This window comes from Chiloscyllium punctatum, chromosome 4 (assembly GCF_047496795.1).
Source record: "Chiloscyllium punctatum isolate Juve2018m chromosome 4, sChiPun1.3, whole genome shotgun sequence".
Taxonomy (NCBI): domain Eukaryota; kingdom Metazoa; phylum Chordata; class Chondrichthyes; order Orectolobiformes; family Hemiscylliidae; genus Chiloscyllium; species Chiloscyllium punctatum.
The window spans coordinates 57,675,969-57,695,737 of NC_092742.1; the positions used below are offsets into that span (position 1 = coordinate 57,675,969).

Consider the following 19,769-nt stretch of genomic DNA (forward strand, 5'->3'; position numbering starts at 1 on the left):
TTGCAAAATAACAGTTAATTTGTCATACGAAATAGCACTTCAGCCCTCCACTTAGACAATGTGAGGATCTCATTTCTAATGTTGAAGGTACAATTGATTAAGCTGGAACAGATTCAGTTCAGTTCAGTTCAGGATTGTTATCAAGGAAGTGCTGAGCAAAAACCATGAGCAAGGTGAAATCTTTGAATATTTTTGGGAAACCTATGTAGTTGTAAAAGAGAGAGGGGGAGCTTTTAACTTTGAATCATAATGAAATATCCAGGACAAACTGTATATTTTTCAAAAGTTTGGGAACTCATATGTTTTATTTTTAATCCATATCTGTGCTTTGCATTATCGATACATTATGGGGAATAAATACCTTCTGCTGTTTTGTTGATTTTTTTTTTAAAGCAGTAAAGTTTAACAAAATTTATTTTCATCAGTGAGTATTTTAGGAGCCTAGAGAAAGACTATTCAGCGCTCTGAGCCTATGTCAGCCCTTGAAAGAGAGATCAGTTAGCTCTCTTTAGCTGTACATTTTTCTTTCTCAAGTATTTAACTGGTTTCGTTTTGAAAATTACTCATTAGTCTGATTTCTCAATTACATTCTGTACCATAATAGTCTACTGTATCTTTTTAAAAGAAAATTCTCTTGCTATTTTGTTGATTACCTAAGTGGCAGTTGAAGTCTTATACTGCTAGCTCTCGTAACAAATTCTGAAACAGTTAAGGATTTCTCGTATGCACCCAGCTGAATTTTACTGTCAAAATATACAACTTGGAGACCTTAGCTTGTGATAAGCTAATGTAAAAATTCAAATCAATGCTGTTGTTGCTAGATAATTTAATATTAGTAAATTGATTACCATATTTATCGCAGGTTTTATGAAATCTTTACAACTGATTAATTTAAATTCTTATCTCTGTATTTCTGTGGAAACTATGAAGCATGTGGCTTGATTATGGCATATTCCTTTCCATTACAATTGAAGGTTGCAATTTTAATAAAGGGAGATGTAAAGGAAGCTGAAAGAGATGGCAAAGTTTGGAAGATTTTCTGTGTTGAAGAAAGATTATCATGTAACTTGTCGGAACTGACAAATGAATAAAAATGTATTGTAAGTCGCTGACTGTTTACATAATGTCAGATGACTTCCTGTCAAGCGGGCAAGCAAAGTTTTTCTTAACAAAGATTTATACCTTTTAAATAATTGGTAAGTTTGGTTTGGGTGGGGTCTGTGTGCTGAAGTTTGCTCAGCAATAACCTCTAAACTGAAGTACTTTATTTTAGTACACACCTAGGTGTGGCAGCTAAAGCAACAAACCGCCCCCCCCCCCCCCCCCCACCCCTCTCCAAAATCTGACAGCAGGATAAGCTGTGCAGATCTCTCCCAGTGAAGTAGCTTCTGGAATCCTGAGAACTTTCCTGCTACTAGTAGCTTTAACCTCCTATTCATCTTTGAAAGGCCTGATGAAGGACTCCTCCCCGAAATGTCAATTTTCCTGCTCCTTGGATGCTGCCTGACCTGCTGTGCTTTTTCAGCACCACTCTAATCTTGACTCTGATCTCCAGCATCTGCAGTCCTCACTTTCGCCTGCTACTTCCAGTTGACTCTTGTTAAAACTGAAGACTGATCTCAAGCTTTTGTATCAATTGTCTGGCTGTCAGAATTGTGATCTTGACAAAAGGACATTGACTGGACCTTTAGAAGTACTTTAAGTTCAAATACTTGGCCCATTGGGGTTTTTATTTAACCCAAAATTGTCCTGTTTTTTACAACAATATCTATTTGGAGCTGCGTTATCTTGTCTGTTGTGTGAGTATGTATGTTTGATATTATGATGATATAGTATTTCTCTGAATAGTAGCATATTTGTTGACCAGTTTTTGTCTCAAGTTTAAAGAATTACTTTACTTAATTTGATTTATTTATTGTCACATATATCTTGTTGCAAAATACATTGAAAACTGTCGTGTAGTGTTGCCACTGTCTGGCGCCATCTTAAAACACAGACAAATAAAGCAAAACGAGGCAGAAAAATGAAAAAATTAAGTCCAACTTGACAGTCCTTCTTAGTAAGTAGAGGCTGAATAGGCTGGGGCTGTTTTCTCTGGAATGTCAAAGGCTGAGGGGTGACCTTATAGAGGGTTATAAAATCATGACAGGCATGGATCGGTTAAAGGTCTTTTCTCTGGGGTGGGGGAGTCCAGAACTAGAGGGCATAGGTTTAGGGTGAGAGGGGAAAAAGTGGAAAGGGACCTAAAGGGCAATGTTTTCATGCAGAGGGTGATGCGTGTATGAAATGAGCTGCCAGAGTAAGTGGTGGGGGCTCCTACAAGTACAACATTTTAAAAGGCACCTGGATGAGTATATGAATAGGAAGGGTTTAGAGGGATATGGACTAGGTGCTGGCCGATGGGACTAGATTAGGTTAGGATAGCTGATCGGCATGGTCAAGTTGGATTGAAGGGTCTGTTTCCGTGCTGTACATCTCTATGGCTGTATGACTCTAAGTGCTCCCTCATAGGCCATGGGCATGGTTACAAGGTATGAGTCTCCTTTGCCACGCCACCACTGCTGGACTGAAAGTAGTCACTCGTTGGCGCCATCTTGCCTCCACCAATGCCCTCACCACTGAGTCTTGATGAACCTCGCCAGTGAAGACACCACCGATGCTGCCAGATACTGCACCATCCCAAACTTTTCTCTGCCAGTGGCATGATTGTGTTTCAGGCCCACCTTGCCACTGCTGAAGCTGCCAAATCTTCCACTGGATCCAAATGTGCCTCTGCCGCTGATGCCACAAGTCTGTGCTTCTGGGCCTCCTGGTTGATGTCGTTGCTGCGAATGAGCTCTTCACCAAGGGGTAAGTAAAATAAAATAAAAGAACAAAGGAGAGAAGAGAGAAAAAATTGACAAGAAACAAAAACAAGAGTCCATGAGCCCTGGGCTCAGAAGCCTTACTCCATTGCCTTCTTACTGGGAATTTATAATAACTAATTCTTTGTTGAGTTTACTGAAGAAACGTGGTGGAAGCCTCTCTCGTTCTGATTAACACTAATAAAGAGGAACAAATATAACCATTTTAGGGGTTAAATACAACCTTGACACTTAGGTACAGCTTGTGGAGTAGTGTAGTTTGATCACCGGTGTACTCCTCCCATTGGAGTCATAATACTGTGGATTTTAGATCTTTCTCCTCTTTTAAAACTGTGGATGCATAAGAAGTAGGAACAGGAGTTGGTCGTTTGGCCCTTGTGTCATCTATGAGATCTGATTTTGGCCTCTCCTGCTAACTATATGACTCTACTCCCTTGTCAGTTGAAAACTTGTCTAATTAAGCTTTGAATATATGCAAAGACCCAGCCTCCACAGCTTGTTGAGGAAGAGAATCTTAAAAATTAATGACAGTCTGTCAGAAGAAATTAATTCTTCTCTCTGACTTAAAATTACAACTGTGTCCTCTCGTGTTAGATTCTGCCACTAGAGGGCAACAACATCACAACATTTACTCTTGTCAGATCTTATATGCTTCAAAAGTATCACCTATTTTCTTCTCAACTCCAATAGGCATAGGCAGAAATGCTAAACTATGTTAATGGAACAAATTCTCCATACTGGAATAACTCCACAGAAGCTGGTATCCCATCACCAAATCACCCTCTGTTTCCACATGAACAGTCTTGGAGACAGGTACCACAGTGTCAGAATCGAACGGAATCTCTGACACTCCTGTTTATTATTTTTTTAGCCAGCTCTCAGAGTGAACAGAACCCCTGACACTCCTGTTATTATTTTTATACCCCCCACATTACTGCCTAACTGCGGTAGTGTTTATTTTTTCCTCAGCACCCATGTGTGTGTGCAGGTGTGAGATACAGTGAAAGACAACAGGTGTACAAATCTTTATTCAATTGCCACCACCAGGAAGAAAAGAAAACACCCAAGTGGCCAGTGACAAACAGTGCCCTTCTCAGTGCTGCGTGTTCAAACAGTGAAGGGAAAGGCACGGCAGGGATTAAATTAAAATAAGAGTTGGAGGGGGAAATAATACACTCCACTCCCTGCGGGGCCCACCTCTCCCTGAACAGCTCAAGGGTGTTGGTGGACACCGCATGCTCCTTCTCCAGAGACACCCGGACTCTGACATGACTGCGGAAGAGGCCCACTGATGGCCAGTCTGGCCAGGCCAAGAAGTAGACCCACGAGGAGGTCCTTTGACCTATCCTCTCCCCTCCGCACCGGGTGCCTGAAGATCAGGAGCGTGGGAGTGATGTGCAACGAAAAACAGAGAAGGTTTTTTTAGAAAATCAAAAAGGGAGTGCAAGTGCCCACACCCAAGAAATACATGGTCCACGGACTCCACAGCACCTCAGAACAAGCGTGAAAACAACCATGAAAAAAACCCTCCTTTTTGTTTCTTTTTTACTGATCCAGCTCCCTCAGAGCCAGCTCTTAGAGTAAGCAGAATCCCTGACACACCTGTTTGTTTATTTATTTATTGATTTTTTTTCCTGTTTTTTTCCGACACTCCTGTTTCTTTTTCCCTTTTTCGATTACCCCCACAGTACCGCCTAATTGCGATAGTGCTTATTTTTTCCCCAGCACCCATGTTGTGCCCATACCCAATATATACATGGTCTACGGACTCCACAGCACCACAGAACAAGCAGTTGGACTGGGAGTCCATGAACCACCGCAATCTGCGGTTGCAGGGCACTGCTGCGTGCAGCATCCTCCACCCCAGATCCCCGAGAGATAGGGGGAGGACTCCCGCATAGAGAGCCCTCCACTGGAGATCCCTACCGCCCGGTGGCAAATAGGCACACACTCACCTTTTTGTTTAAGACTTGAAAAAAATTTTTATCGAGTAGCCAATTGAAAAAAAATGGCACAAGCTCAAAGATCCAAAATAATATTCAAATCTATTAGTACCATGAAAAAAACTCACCCTTTTTTAGGTGTTGTCCAGAGCTCCCTGATTGGTCCAGATTAACAGCCCTGATTATGGAACTGATATTCTGAGGTCCACTTGGTTGACCTCGTTACAAACACTACACAGACTGGGGATGAGCTGAGTGAACTTTCTTTTGCAAAGACTCAATTTATTTTTGTATTTTCCAATTGTGGATAAAAATGAAAAAAATGAACAGTTTTACAGTTGGGGATTGTAAGGATTGCTGCATTGTTTGAAAGCAAGTAACTTGATAATGATTGTGACTACTGATTGTACAGCTGTGGGTTACAGCACTGTTGCAGAAGGACTGAGGCTGAAGATTGATGGGTGGCAACAAATAACATAGAGTCATAGAGATGTACAGCATGGAAACAGACCCTTCGATCCAACCCGTCCATGCCGACCAGATATCAGATTTGGTTCATAGATTAGTGACCAGTTCCCAATGGCAAAGTTCTTCCGTTTGCCAATAATTTGATGATTTGGTTCTCAGGTGCCCAGCTTGGGACTGTCAAGAAGATACAGAAAAGCCTTTGGACCATCAACAGCTTAGAAGCTCCCTCTCTCTACTTTGCAGTAAGCCACTTAAGCTTAAAGAAAACTAGTTTATCTTTCCTTTAGCAGTTGCTGTAAGCTGTGATGTTTCATTAATAAGCTAGAGACTTTTAAAAGTAAACAGTAGAAGCATCCAAAGAAGGTCAATTGAAAAAGCAGTGTTTCAGTCATGAAGAGAATCATAAGAGTCATCTGACTGACATTTTATGATCAGTAACAATTGTATTGCTTTCCCAGTATTTCCCCCTGTCTGTAATCCTCTTTTTTTTTTGTTGCTGTCTATGTCCATGTCTGGCTTCTGTTAGTCTATGTATATGTGTGAAGTTAAGTTTTTATTGTGGATTAAAGTTTTGATGAGTAGTGTTTTCTGTTGACAGTTCATAGTTTTTGACCTGCTGCTCGAGACAGTTTACTTGTAATAAATAGTAGCTCTTATTAAGTGCAGAAACCTGGACTATTTTGTCAACCAGCAACTAAAAGACAGTAACATTGGGAATTTTGCTTACTTTTTAATGGTGGCTGAGTGGTTAGCACTGCTGTCTCACAGCGCCAGGGACCCAGGTTCGATTCCTGCCTCAGGTGACTGTGTGTAGTTTGCACATTCTCCCCGTGTCTGCGTGGGTTTCCTCTGGGTGCTCCGGTTTCCTCCCACCGTCCAAAGATGTGCAGATTAGGTGAATTGGCCATTCTAAATTGCCCATAGTGTTAGGTGGGTTAGTCAGAGGTAAATGTAAGGGAATGGGTCTGGGTGGGTTGCTCTTCAGAGGGTCGGTGTGGACTTGTTGGGCTGAAGGGCCTGTTACCGCACTGTAGGGAATCTAATTTAATCTTGACATCTTTTGTGACCCCAGGAATAATGGGGCTTGATTTTCAGCATGCTACCCCAGTGAATTGTGACCATGTAACTGTTTCTAATGCAAAAATGTTTCTCCTTAAGTAAGGTTTAAATAAAATGACTTTTAAATAAAACCCTGCTTTTCATTTCTTCCTGCCAAAATGGTTAAGTTTACAATTTCCCATAATATATTCCATCTGTCGAATTTTTGCCCATTCACTTAACCTATCTTTGCATTCCCTTTGTAGTGTCCTCATCATTTGCTTTCCTACCCATTTTCATATTAATTTGGTTACATTAATCTCTCCACCCAAAGTATTCATATACACTGCAATAATTAAGTCCTGTACATGCAGAAACAGGGGATGCTATAAAGGGGAATAAAAAGACGGCACACCAATTGGTGGGTGGCACGGTGGCACAGTGGTTAGCACTGCTGCCTCACAGTGCTTGAGACCTGGGTTCAATTCCCACCTCAGGCGACTAACTGTGTGGAGTTTGCACATTCTCCCCGTGTCTGCGTGGGTTTCCTCCGGGTGCTCCAGTTTCCTCCCACGGTCCAAAGATGTGCAGGTCAGGTGAATTGGCCAGGCTAAATTGCCCGTAGTGTTAGGTAAGGGGTATGGGTGGGTTGCGCTTCGGTGGGTCGGTGTGGACTTGTTGGGCCGAAGGGCCTGTTTCCACACTGTAATGTAATCTAATCTAATCTAATTAAATATCAGCATAGTTCTGCCTTCACAAAGGGTGACACAAATGACCAAAAGTATTGAGGAACATAGGGTCAATTCAGAGTGAGAAATTGAAGGAAATCAATATTTATAGGGAACGATAGTAGGAAAATTGATGAAATTAAAGGCCAGTAGATCACCGGGGTCTGATAATCTACATTCCAGAGTATTTAAGGAAGTGGCACTAGAAATAGGGAATTATTCGGTTGTCATCTTTCAAGATTCTATGAACTCGTGAACAGTTTCCATGTAGCCCACTATTTAAAAAGAAAATAGAGACACAACAGGGATTTCTAGACTGATTAGCTCAGCATCAGTCATGGGGAAAAATGCAAAGTGCGTTATAGAAGACTTAGTGACAGAACTAGACAGAACACTAACAGAATCAGATGAAGGGTAAATCATGCTTGACAAAACCAATGGAAATTTTCAAGATGTTAGTACTAGTGTTGATAAGGGGGAGCCAGTGGATGTCGTTTACTTGGACTTTCAGAAGGCTTTTGATAAGGTCCCACGAAAGAGATTAGCATGTAAATTCAAAGCAAGTGGGACTGGGGGTAATGTACTAACATGGACAGAGAACTGGTTGGCAGATGAGAAATAGTGTAGGAAAAATAGGTCAGTTTCTTAATAACAGGCAGTGACTAGTGAGATACTGTAGGGATCAGTGCTTGAACCCCAGCTACTTACAATATATAAATTAATAATTTAAGTGAGGGAACTCAATAATATATCTGAATTCGTAGACCATATAAAGCTCAGTAGAAAGGTGAAATGAGAGAAAGCACAGATGCTTTTAATTGATTACAACAATTTGAGCGAGTGGAATATAATGGTATGAAGGATAATGTGGATAAATGTGAGGTTATCCACCTTGGTAGAGAACAAGAAGGCAGATTCAAAGTTTGGGAGAAGATTTGTAGCTCGGGTTCTCATTGTGGTGGTTCTGTTCGCTGAGCTGGGAATTTGTCTTGCAAGCGTTTCGTCCCCTGTCTAGGTGACATCCTCAGTGCTTGGGAGCCTCCTGTGAAGCGCTTCTGTGCTGTTTCCTCCCGCACTCATCCACAGACTCTATCAACAAACACATCGACCTGAACCCAATATACCGGCCACTACAGCGGACAGCTCGAACTGACAACCGGAAGCGGCAGAGACAGGCCACTATAAATGCCGGAGGAAACAGCACAGAAGCGCTTCACAGGAGGCTCCCAAGCACTGAGGATGTCACCTAGACAGGGGACGAAACGTTTGCAAGACAAATTCCCAGCTCAGCGAACAGAACCACAACAAGAAGGCAGATTATTTTCTGGATGGCAATAATTGAAAAATGGGGAGGTGCAATGAGACTTGGGTGTCCTTGTGCACCAGTTGCTGAAAGTAAGCATGCAAGTGCAGCTTGAATTAGTATATTGACGTTATTAACGAGAGGATTTAAGTTCAAGAGCATTGCATTCCTGCAATTATAATTGGTGAGAACACAGCTGGAATGCTGTGTGCTATGTCCTTATCAGAAGGAGGATGTTCTGGCCTTGGAGGCAGTATAATGTAGATTTAGCAGACTGATTCCTGGGACAGCAGGACTGATGTATGAAGAGAGACGAGATATGTCAGGACTATATTCACTGGAGATCGGAAGAATGAGGGGATCTCCTAGAAATTGGCATAATTCAAACAGGAATCGACAGAGTCAACACAGGAAAGATGTTCCTGATGACTGGAGAGTCCAGAAATAGTGGTCACAATTTAGGCTTAGGAGGTAGGCCATTTGGAACTGAGATGAGGAGAAATTTCTTTACCAAGAGAGTTGTGAGCCTGTGGAATTCTCTGCCATTGGAAGTGGTTGAGACCAAAACATTTAATGCTTTCAAGAAAAATTTAGATAAAACAACATCGTAAGATATAGGATCATAATTAGGCCATTCAGCCGTTCGAGTCTGGTCTGCCATTCGATCATGGTTGATGTATTTCTCAACTCCATTCTCTTGGCTTCTTCCTGTAATTCTTAATTCTCTTACTAATCAAGAACCTACCTATCTCTGTCTTAAAGACACTCGAGGACTTGGCCTTCATGTCCTTCTTTGGCCATGAGTTCCACATATTCACCACCCTCTGGCCTTCACTCTGAGACTATGCCCTCGAGTCAGAGTATCTCCTGCTTTTGGAAACATCATCTTCACATCCAGTCTATTAGGACCTCCCAGTATTCTGTAAGTTTCAGTGAGATCATCCCCTCATCCTTCTAAATTTCCTTGAGTACAGACTCGGAGTCCTCAACCTCTCCAGGCGTCATTCTTAAGAACTTCCTCTGGACCACCTCCAAAGCTAGTGTATTTCTCCTCAAATACAGGGGTGAAAACTGCTCAAAATATTCCAAATGTAGTTTGTCCAGAGTCTTATGCAGCCTCAGCAGTACATCCTTGCTCTTATCTGCTGATCTGAAATTTGATTCCTGACCCTTTCCACATGCTGTCTTTCTTACTTGTTCTGGCAATTGTAATAACTCTCTCTCTTTTTCTCTTGCTCTTTCTCCCTCTTGCTATTGCTGTCTCTCTCCAAAAAAACTCAAGTTTGTGAGACGTACAGCGCCATGTTGACTATCCCTAATCAGTCCTTACCTTTCCAAATATGTGTAAATCCTGTCCCTCAGGATTCCCTGCAGTAACTTGCCCACACCAACGTCAGGCTCACTGGTCCCCTGGCTCAGGTTCCCTGGCTTGTCCTTACCTGCTTTCTTAAATCGTGACACCATGTTACCCAACCTCCAGTCTTCCAGCACCCTCACCTGTGACTATCGATAATACAAATATCTCAGCAAGGGGCCCAGCAATCGCTTCCCACAGAGTTCTAGGGTACATCTGATCCGGTCCTGAGGAATTATCCACCTTTATCCGTTTCAAGACATCCAGCACTTCCTCCTCTGCTTGGACATTTTTCAACATGCCACCATCTACATCTCTACGTTCTATATCTTCAATGTCCTCCTCCACAGTAAACACTGATGCAAAATACTCATTTAGTATCTCCCCCGTCTCCTGCAGCTGCAAACAAAGGCTGCCTTGCTGATATTTGAGGGACCCTGTATTCTGCCCAGTGCATTCACATCATCTTAAAAATTGTGGCACACAGAAAACTCCTGTCTTACACAACTTCAACATAAACTCCTTACTCTTTTACTCTGTGTCCCTATTAATAAAGCCTGTTCTTTCAACCTCTCAAGTTACTTTCAATGATTTATACGTATAGAAACTCTGGTTTCCTGGCTGTTGCATCCCCTAAAGATGTACCCTTCATATCATGTCTCCATGTTCTACTGACCAAAATGAATCCTTTTACATTTCTCTACTTAGGTTTCATCAGGCATCCATCCATCATTCGTCTATCTTGTCTCTGCACTTTTCAGGTTTGACAGTATCCTCCTTAGAGTTCACAATGCTTCCAAATTTTGTGTCATTCACACATTTTGAAATTGTGCCATTTGCACCAAGGCTTATACTATGCCAGGAGGTGATATAAATCTTTCTTCAGCCTCTAAAACATCCATTAGTCACAACTGTCTATTTTCTGTCACCCAGCCAATTTTGCATCCATGGTCCTACTATCCCTTTTACTCTGAGGCATAATTTACTCTCACACTTGCTTTGTAGCACATTATAAAATGCCTGGAAAGTCCATGTACACCACCATTGTCCATCATCACCCCTTTTTGTTTTCGCTTCAAAGAACTCAAGCAGATTAGTTAACTACACTTTTCCCATAGCAAATCTGTACTGACATTCCTTAATTTATTTGCATTTATTTGAGCAATTATCTTTTTTTCTTCCTGAACGTATTGTTTTTGGATGTTTCCACACCACGGAGGTTAAACTGATTGGAATGTATTTGCTGGGCATATCTTTACACCATTTTTGCAAAAAGGGTGTAACACTTGCAACTCTCCATCATCCCTGAGTCAGAGGGTCAGTGCCTCTGCAGTTTCCACACTGACCCCTTTAGTTGCATCCTTCCAGTCTTGGTGTTTCATCAGTTTTAAGTATAGAAGCCTATCTAATATCCTGTTACTAATTTTAAATCCTTCAAGTTATTTGTATCCCTCTTCTTTCATGTGGCCTTGGCAATATCTTCTTTGGCAAGGACAGGTGCAAATTATTCATTTAATACCTCAACTATGTCCCTGACTGCATTTAGATCTACTACTTTTACTTTCCTTTTTCAGTTTTATGCCTATGGAGGACTTTAGGATTCCAATGTTTGGAATTGGACTGCTTTAACTGAGAGTCCAATCATCAGCAAATGTACCTGCTTCTGACCTTATGATAGTGTGAAAATCATTGATGAAACAGCTGGAGATTGTTGGGCCAAGAGCACTACCCTGAGGAACTCCTGCAGGGATGTTAATAATTGAGTACAACAATAGAATCACGTTGCTTCTGTGAAAGATTCTACATGAAATTTAAGTCACAATTGTTGAAGTATAAATTATTTTCCCAGAAAAATGATATCTGTCTGAAAGGAGATATACCTCTTTGTATTTCTCCAGAAACAGCATGTGGAAACTATGTGAATTCATTTCAAACTACCTCCGACTGAACTAATCAAGAATTGTACTACTTCTTTACTGACCATCACTTTTTTCAGTTTGATTCAGCATAAGAATCAGTATGTAGGAGTCACGCTGGGCTCTGCTTAGCTTAATGATAGGAGGGTTATGATGTACCTTTTTACTGAGATAATCTTTTTTTTGTATTGGAAGAGAAGCAAATTACTTTCAAAAATTGACTCTGTCCCCTCTGGTTTTTATGAAGCTGTTGTTTGTCTCAAAATACAGAGAAGGGTCATTGGACCTGAAACATTAACTCTGCTTCTCTCCACAGATGCTGCCAGACTTGCTGAGTTTTTATAGCAATTTCTGATTTTGTCCCTAGTTATAATGCTTTGTTCTTTAAAGCCAAACCACATTTTTTATTAATTTGTGGGATATAGGCATCGCAAGTTGGACCAAAATTTATTGACCATCCCTAGTTGTCCTTGAGAAGGTCAGCCATTGTCTTGAACTGTTGCAGTTTTTGGGATGTAGGTACACCTATAGTAAAATTAAGAAGGCTGCTTTCAGATATTGACCGAGCAACAGTGAAGGAGTGACAACATATTTCTAATTCAGGACAGTGCATGGCTTGGAACAGGACCTTTTTCCTGAGTGGTGTTCCAGTCTATTTACTGTCCATGTTCTTCTCGATGGAAGTGATCCTGAGTTTGGAAGTTGTCAAAAGAGCCTTGGAGAGTTCTGCAGTGCAGTCTGTAGATGATATGCACTGCTGTCACTATGCATTAGCAGTGAAAGGAATGGTGGTTGAAGATGGTAGAAGAGGTGCTAATCAAGTAGACTGCTTTGTCTTGGATGGTGTAGAGCTTCTCAAGTGTTGTTGGAAATATTGGAGTATTCCATCCTATTGTGCTGTGTGGATGTGGGACAGGAAATGAGGAAGTGAGTTATTCACTGCAGAACCCCCAGCTTTTCTCTATATGTCTTGTAGTCACAGTATTTATATAGCTGGTACAGTCAGTTTCTGTCCAATGGTACATCCCCAGGATGTTGACAGTGGGAAATTCAATGGTGGTAATGCCATTGAACAAGGGCCAATGGTTAGATTTTCTCTTGTTATAGTGATTGTGAATTGCTGGCCCTTGTGGCAGGAATGTTACCTGGATGTTGTCCAGATCTTGCTGCATATGGACACAAACTGCTTCAGTACCTGTGGAGTCACAAATAGTGCTGAACATTGTGTTATCATCAGCAAACTCCCCCATTGCTATCCTTATGATAGAGATAAGGTTTTCTTTTGAAGGAACTGAAGATGATTGGGCCACAGACACTACCTCGAAAGAATTCTTGCATTGATGTTTATGGAATGAGAAATCTGACCTCCAATAGCTGCAACCATATTTTTGCTAGGTATGAATCAAATCATTAAAAAATTTTCCTCTAATTCCCATTGACTTCAGTTTTGCTACAATGATTTGATGTCATACTCAGTCACATTGTGCCTTGATATAAAGGGCAATAACCTTAAATTAGCCACTTGAGTTGAGGTCTTTTTACCCATATTTGGACAAAACTGTATTGAGGTCAGAAGCAGTGTGGCCTTGACAAAACCCAATCTGAGCATCAGTGAATATGTTATTGCCAAGCATTTAAATGAATACAAAAAAACCTGGATGCTAGAAATCTGTAACAAAAAAAGAATGCAGGAGAAACACAAAGCAGGTCTGGCAGCATTTATTGAAAGAGAAAAAACATATTAATAAAAAATAAAAGATTTGTTCTGCAAAATTTGGATTCATTCAAAAGGCCACACACAATGGCTGAGAAGGCCGCAGGTTCCCCACTCCTGCTCTAAACCCTTCCTATTCATATACTCGTCCCGATGCCTTTTAAATGTTGTAATGATACCAGCCTCCTGTGGCAGCTCATTCCATAATGCTCCACCCTCTGTGTGAAAATGTTGCCCCTTGGATCCTTTATATATCTTTCCCCTCTAACCAGTTTTTAAGAAGGTGTTTAGTATCTTGCCTTCATTGCTCAGACCTTTTGAGTATAGGAGTTTGGACGTCATGTTGAGGTTGTACAGGATGTTGGTGAGTCTCTTGTGGAGTAGTGTGTCACCCTGCTATCGGATGGATCTTATTAAATTGTAGATGATTCAGAAAATAGTTAGCAGGACTGGAAAGTTTGAGTTTAAGGAGAGGCTGGAGAGCCTGGGACCCTTTTGACTGGAGTATAGGAGGTTGAGAGGTGACCTTATAGAGGTTTATAAAATCATGACTGGCATGGATGAGGTGAATACCAAGGCGTATTTCCCTAGGGTAGGGGAGTTCAAAGCTCGGGGGCTTATTTTTAAGGTGAGAGGAGAATGTGTTTTAAAAAAAAATGTCTCTCATGTCCTTTTTAAAACTGAGAGTTGTTCGTATGTAGAATGAACTGCCAGAGCAGGTGGTAGATGCAGGTACGGTTACAACATTTAAAAGACATTTGGGTAAGTACATGAATAGGAAACATTTTGGAGGTATGTGGACCAAACACAGACAATTGGGACTAGTTTAGTTTGGGAGCACAGTCTGTGTGGACTATTTAGATCTGTTTCCATGCTATATGATTCTGTGAATGGAGGAAAGACTCCCTGCTTGTTGTGAATTTTATTGGCCAGGAAATTACAGTTGAGGCTTTCACATGCCTCTTTTATGACTTTAGTATCATGTCCATTCCCTTGAACTAAACCTCTCTGAACGTTTCCTCCTTCTAACATGAGTTGGGTTTTCGTCTTTATTTTTTAGACTTTTGTCAGCAAAGCCTTACCACTTCTGATTATCTACTTGCCCTTGGTTCCAGCTTCTGTGACAGTTTCTAATGTGGGGCTTATCAATCACCTACAAGTTACCTTATTTCAAGTGATCTTTCAAGTGAGTCCTTTAATGCTAAAAGAACACTTTTTAAAAATTATTTACCAATATTGTTTTCCTAAGCTTATGTAAGGTTTGTTCCATTTTCATCAACCTATTACACGCATCAACCAGCATTTCCTCTCACCTAGGAGAATCTGCGTGGGTCAGGATTGCTCGCTCTTAAATTTCAACATGTTTGCCTGTAGATCTATGACACCAAATTGTAAGCCATTTACTATAGGCAGTGTAGGATCACCTTAATTATCTGGGAAGCGATGAGTACACCTGTACAGCCTTCACACAAAACACTTTGGAACATAGCCTGTTTTCTTTCAACCAATTCAGGTTTATGCCATGCTTTTTCAAAGCACAGAAAGTACATCCCCATTTCCTCTCACTAAATATATGTCTGAGCTCAAATACTTTGCCAAATCACAAGGCAATTCTGCCTGACTTTCTATCAATTTAAAATTGCGTAACCAGGGAGAAAGGTCTCTCAGGGCTTAGCACTACTGCCTCACAGCTTCAGGGACCCAGGTTCGATTCCACCTTTGGGTGATTGTGGAGTTAGGCACATTCTCCCTGTGTCTGCGTGGCTTTCCTCTGGGTGCTCCAGTTTCCTCCCGCAGTCCAACGATATGCAGGTTAGGAGGGTTGGCCATGTTAAATTGCCCATATTGCCCAGGGATGTTAGGTAGATTAGCCATGGGATATGCAGGGTTACAAGTATGGAGTAGAGGAGTGGATGTGGGTGAGTTGCTCTTTGGAAGGTCGGTGTGGACTTGTTGAGCTGAATGGCCTGCTTTCACACTGCAGGAATTATATGATACATCTTTTATTGTTGGCCACTACCTTTCAACAAAGGCTTGAGTCTCCACAGTGTTTGTGTTAATTTCTAAATAAGGTATAGCAAAGTAATCTTAGGATCATGTTAATTTCCATAGAAGTAAGTTCCTTTGAATCTGTTTCAGTCTTTGAGTTCTTATCCTGGACTCAAGTCGTTGATTTTGTTATAGTCCCCAAGAAGGAAGAGTAAGGAAAAGTAACCAAATTTATCAAATGACCCCTGAAGGAGAAATTACCAAAAAGATTTCCACGTTTTGCAACTTTCATTTTCACAATCCGAATCAGCACAAATTGAAAATGAATTAGCAAACAAGTGATACTCCATATAAAAATGTAAATTCAACTTTAAATAACCAACACAGCAAAGGTACATTTTATTCAGCCACAAGCACTGACAGCACTGAACAAATGTGACACCACAGATACAGTTCTATCATTTGCTCTTCTAAATTTACTTAGATATGTCATGAGTCTCTTCTGCAAAATGTTTAATGCTTGAATTTATTTGGTACAATTAATACTAACAAGACATATTTCCATAAATCCTTTCTCCTTTTGGTCATTATAGTCTGATGGTATAGTATTCCAGAGTATCTTTTCAACAGACCGACCAATAACCCACACTTTCATGGTTTGGCTCTGTACGTGAAAACACCAAGCAGTGTCACCAAGCTCTTTGCATCTTGCCAGATTGTAGGCTATTTCAGCCATCTTAGTTGTACATCCAAAATCTCCTGTCTCCTTTTCTGCCAAAAGAAACACTGAGCAATTCCTGAGTGACTTGCTGTTTCTCTGCACCCAATTTGGTGTGTTCCTTTTTCTCTCTCTGTTTGATTTTCTATTTTTGTCCACTGGGCCTTGATCTTCCAGATCCTCGACTTGTTACTTTCTTTTTTGTCTGAGGCATTGTCAGCCACGTGGTATCTGCTCATGACTTAGTACTTTTTCCAGGTCCTCAGTCATATGGACCAGTATTTCCTATTATCCAAGAAAATTTTAATTCCTGTAAACTTTAAGTTTTCAACCATGATTGAAAACAATTACTAATTCCTTGGATATTTTAAAGAATGAAACATTTTACTCCGTCCACTCTTTCTAGGTCAAAGGTGGTATACATTCATTACTTAGTTCAATGGGGAATTTTGAATATCTTGTTCCTTCGTTAGTTCATCAATTAGGGCAATCCTTCCATGCTTTACTTCATTCTTTCCGTTTATTTACTTTTAAAATTTGTGAACGTATCTTAAGAATTCCACTTCCTTTTTAATTACCCGGTAGTAATTACACTTTTAATACAGCTGGTTCTGCTATAATGTGTGTTTCTTCAACACAAATTGGCTATAATGCGATTGAATAACTTAGACCATTATTTGGAGAACACGATCTTTCCTTACCTGTATTGGCAATAGTGCAATTCCGGTCCCATTGGTTTAAATGGCGCTGCTATAACATGATTTTCTTAGAACAGGGGATTGCTCAGGAACGGAACTATCGTATTACATCAAAACAGACTGAGTATGCCAGAATTTTAGTTGCTGCCAAATTATTCCTTAGTAAGTAAAAATAGAAGTGCCATTTGCAAATCAATAGCTCCTTTAGTGCACAACTTGGTGATGCACTTAAGTGTCAATATCTTAGATGTCTGTGATGTTTAAGTATATTTCATAGGTTTAGAATAAATCTTGTGTCCTACAGGAAAGAAAATGTGAAATGTGTGAGAATTTTCAAAGGAGGTTAAACTGCATAAATAGTTTCATTCATTAAATGACACTGTATGCACACTTGTGTTATATCTGCAATAAATGTTGACAGCTCAAGCAGCTTTGCTTCAGAATTTGCGAGCTGGAGGATGAAGTCTTGTCACCATGATATGTAAGGGATGGGGAAAGACAGCTGAATATTTTGTACCAGGGTGTGGTTACCTTTCTGAGGATAGCATCTTCTCATTGGTCAGTGGTCAGGTAAGAGGGTATGACTGATTGAAGCAGGTTGTAAGTCAAGAGGTCTGTAGTCTTTACAATTTTCCACCGGGTTTGAGATGGATGAAGTAACTGACCATGGCACCTTGGTGTAGGAAGTTATTCAAGTTGGGGAGGAACAAGGAATGTGGTAATAGTAGGGGCGGTACAGTGAGGGGAGTAGATATTGTTCTATGCCACCAAGAAAATGAATTCAGAAGGCAGTGCTACACGCGTGGTTCCAGGGTTTGGGACATTTGTTCAGGTAAGATTAGAGAGATGAATACATGGCTCAAAAGCTGGTGTTGGGAGAGATGAGTTCTGTTTTGTAGGATATTGATTTCAGTCCTGGGGAAAGTGTGGGCTGAACTGATCAAATGCTTATCATCTGAACCATGTTTGGACCAGTGTTCGAACAAACTGTACAACTCAGGATGTAGAGAATGTTTGGTTTAAAACTATGTTGAAATAACAAATCAAGGTAGAGTCAAGGCAGAAGAACGAATAGTAATTTGAGAAATTATGAAGTAAGAATGGCAGGAAGAAACAGAATATACGTAAGAATATGCCAATGGTCAAGACACTGTGATACAAAAATAATAAGACAAAGCTAAAGTTTCTATATCTGAATGCGTATGGCAGTCATATTAAGTAAAGAAATTGATAGTGCACACTAAGGCAAATAAATATGATCAGATAGCCATTCATGGCTGCTGAATAAAAACTATTGGATCCTGAATATTGAAGGTTACATATCATTCACAAAGAAGAGGAAACTAGATAAAGTTGGAAAGGTAGAACTGTTAATGATAGATGCTGTGAGTGGAATAATTAGAGATGACCTTGGTTGAAGAGATTAGGATATCAAATCAGTTTGTGTGTGAAGATTGGAATAACTTGTCAGTAAAGAGTGTTGAAAGATCCTTCAACAGCAGTCACAATGTCAGGACAAGGTATACTAGAAGAATATTGTGGGCTTACATTAAAGGACAGAAATGGGTGATTTTAATCTGCATACAAACTAGGATAGTCAGATGGGCAATGGTAGCCTGGATGAAGAGTTCATAGAGTATTTAATGTAGCATGTTCTGGAAATAACAAGAGAGCTACACCAGACTTGGTATTGTGTAATACAATAGGATGAATTAATGACCTCAGAATTAAGGCACACCAAGGGAGCAGTGACCATTCCTGATTACGTTTTACCATTAGTTTCAAAGAGAGACAAATAAGTCAACGATGAGTATTTTAAATTTAAGTAAGGGTAACTATGGGCATAAAACTGAGCTATCTGAAGTGAAATAGGGTACTAGGGAAAAAGATAGATCAACTGAGACACAGTAGCAGATATTTAAGTCATTGTTTGGAATAATCAGAATGAGGGTGTTCCAATTGTAAAGAAATTTCTTAAGGGAGTACTGACTATCTATGGTTAACTAAAGAAGCTGTGCAAAAACATTAAACGTATGGGAAAAGTCTAAAATAGCATGAATATAAGTTGCAAGTCTTATGATTGGTCAGAATTTAAAGTATGGCAGATGCCAGGAAAAGAGAAGGAAGTAAAGTGAGTGTTGGTCACTCTAGTGTCGCTGGCTAGACCAGCATTTCTTGCCCATCTCTAATTGCTCAGGATAGTTGAGAGTCAACAACATTCGCGAATTCTGAGAAGATTTATAGCTCAGGTTGAGGTTTTGGATGTAAGTTTGCTTCCTGAGCTTGGAGCTAAAACTGGCCCGAAAATGGGAAACAAATGTCATCCAACTGGGTGTCACCCGCGATCAGCTGTACATCCTGCACGAATGCCATAGGAAACAGGTACTACCTAAAAGTCTTCAATACAAACCTCCCCTTAACACTCCACTAGAGCAAAGCGGCCACAGAATGGTTAGAGAAATAATTAATGATGCCCACAACAGACTCCGTAAATACAACCGGGAAATTTTGCATCAAAAATCTTTACTCAGTCATGCAACTGACCATGAATTGACAGACACAGTACAACAAGCCATAGATATTAGACAACAAAATGAAAAAAACTAGACTAACTTACACAAAGTAACAACAATGACAACACAGAAGCATGGATTAAAAACTTATCTGACTGACCCTTAACAGACACTGAAAAAGCCGTCTTAGTAAGAGAATTAAATTACAACTACCAGGATGCGGACAAGAAAGATTTCTTAACAGCATTAGAAACGACACTAAAAGACAACCAACTCACAGAAGAAACACAACAAACCATCAGACAGGTAGTCTCACCAACATTAAGGAGAAAAAGGAAGGAAACACACTCAATACACAAGAAAGGAAAACACTGGAAAGACTGAAAAAAGATAAAAACGTTGTTATCCTACCTGCAGACAAATGACGCTTGACAGTCATTCAAAATCGAAGGAACTACATTGAAAAATCAAAAGCACTACTTACAGATACCAACACTTACCAGCAAGTGGCAATAGACCCGAC

General features: G+C 40.4%; 1 protein-coding gene across 6 annotated transcripts in view; it reads left to right on the forward strand.

The window, feature by feature from the left end:
• Nucleotides 1-19,769, forward strand: part of kiaa0586 (KIAA0586 ortholog) — a 521,487-nt gene that overhangs the window by 73,131 nt on the left and 428,587 nt on the right. The window lies entirely within an intron of this gene.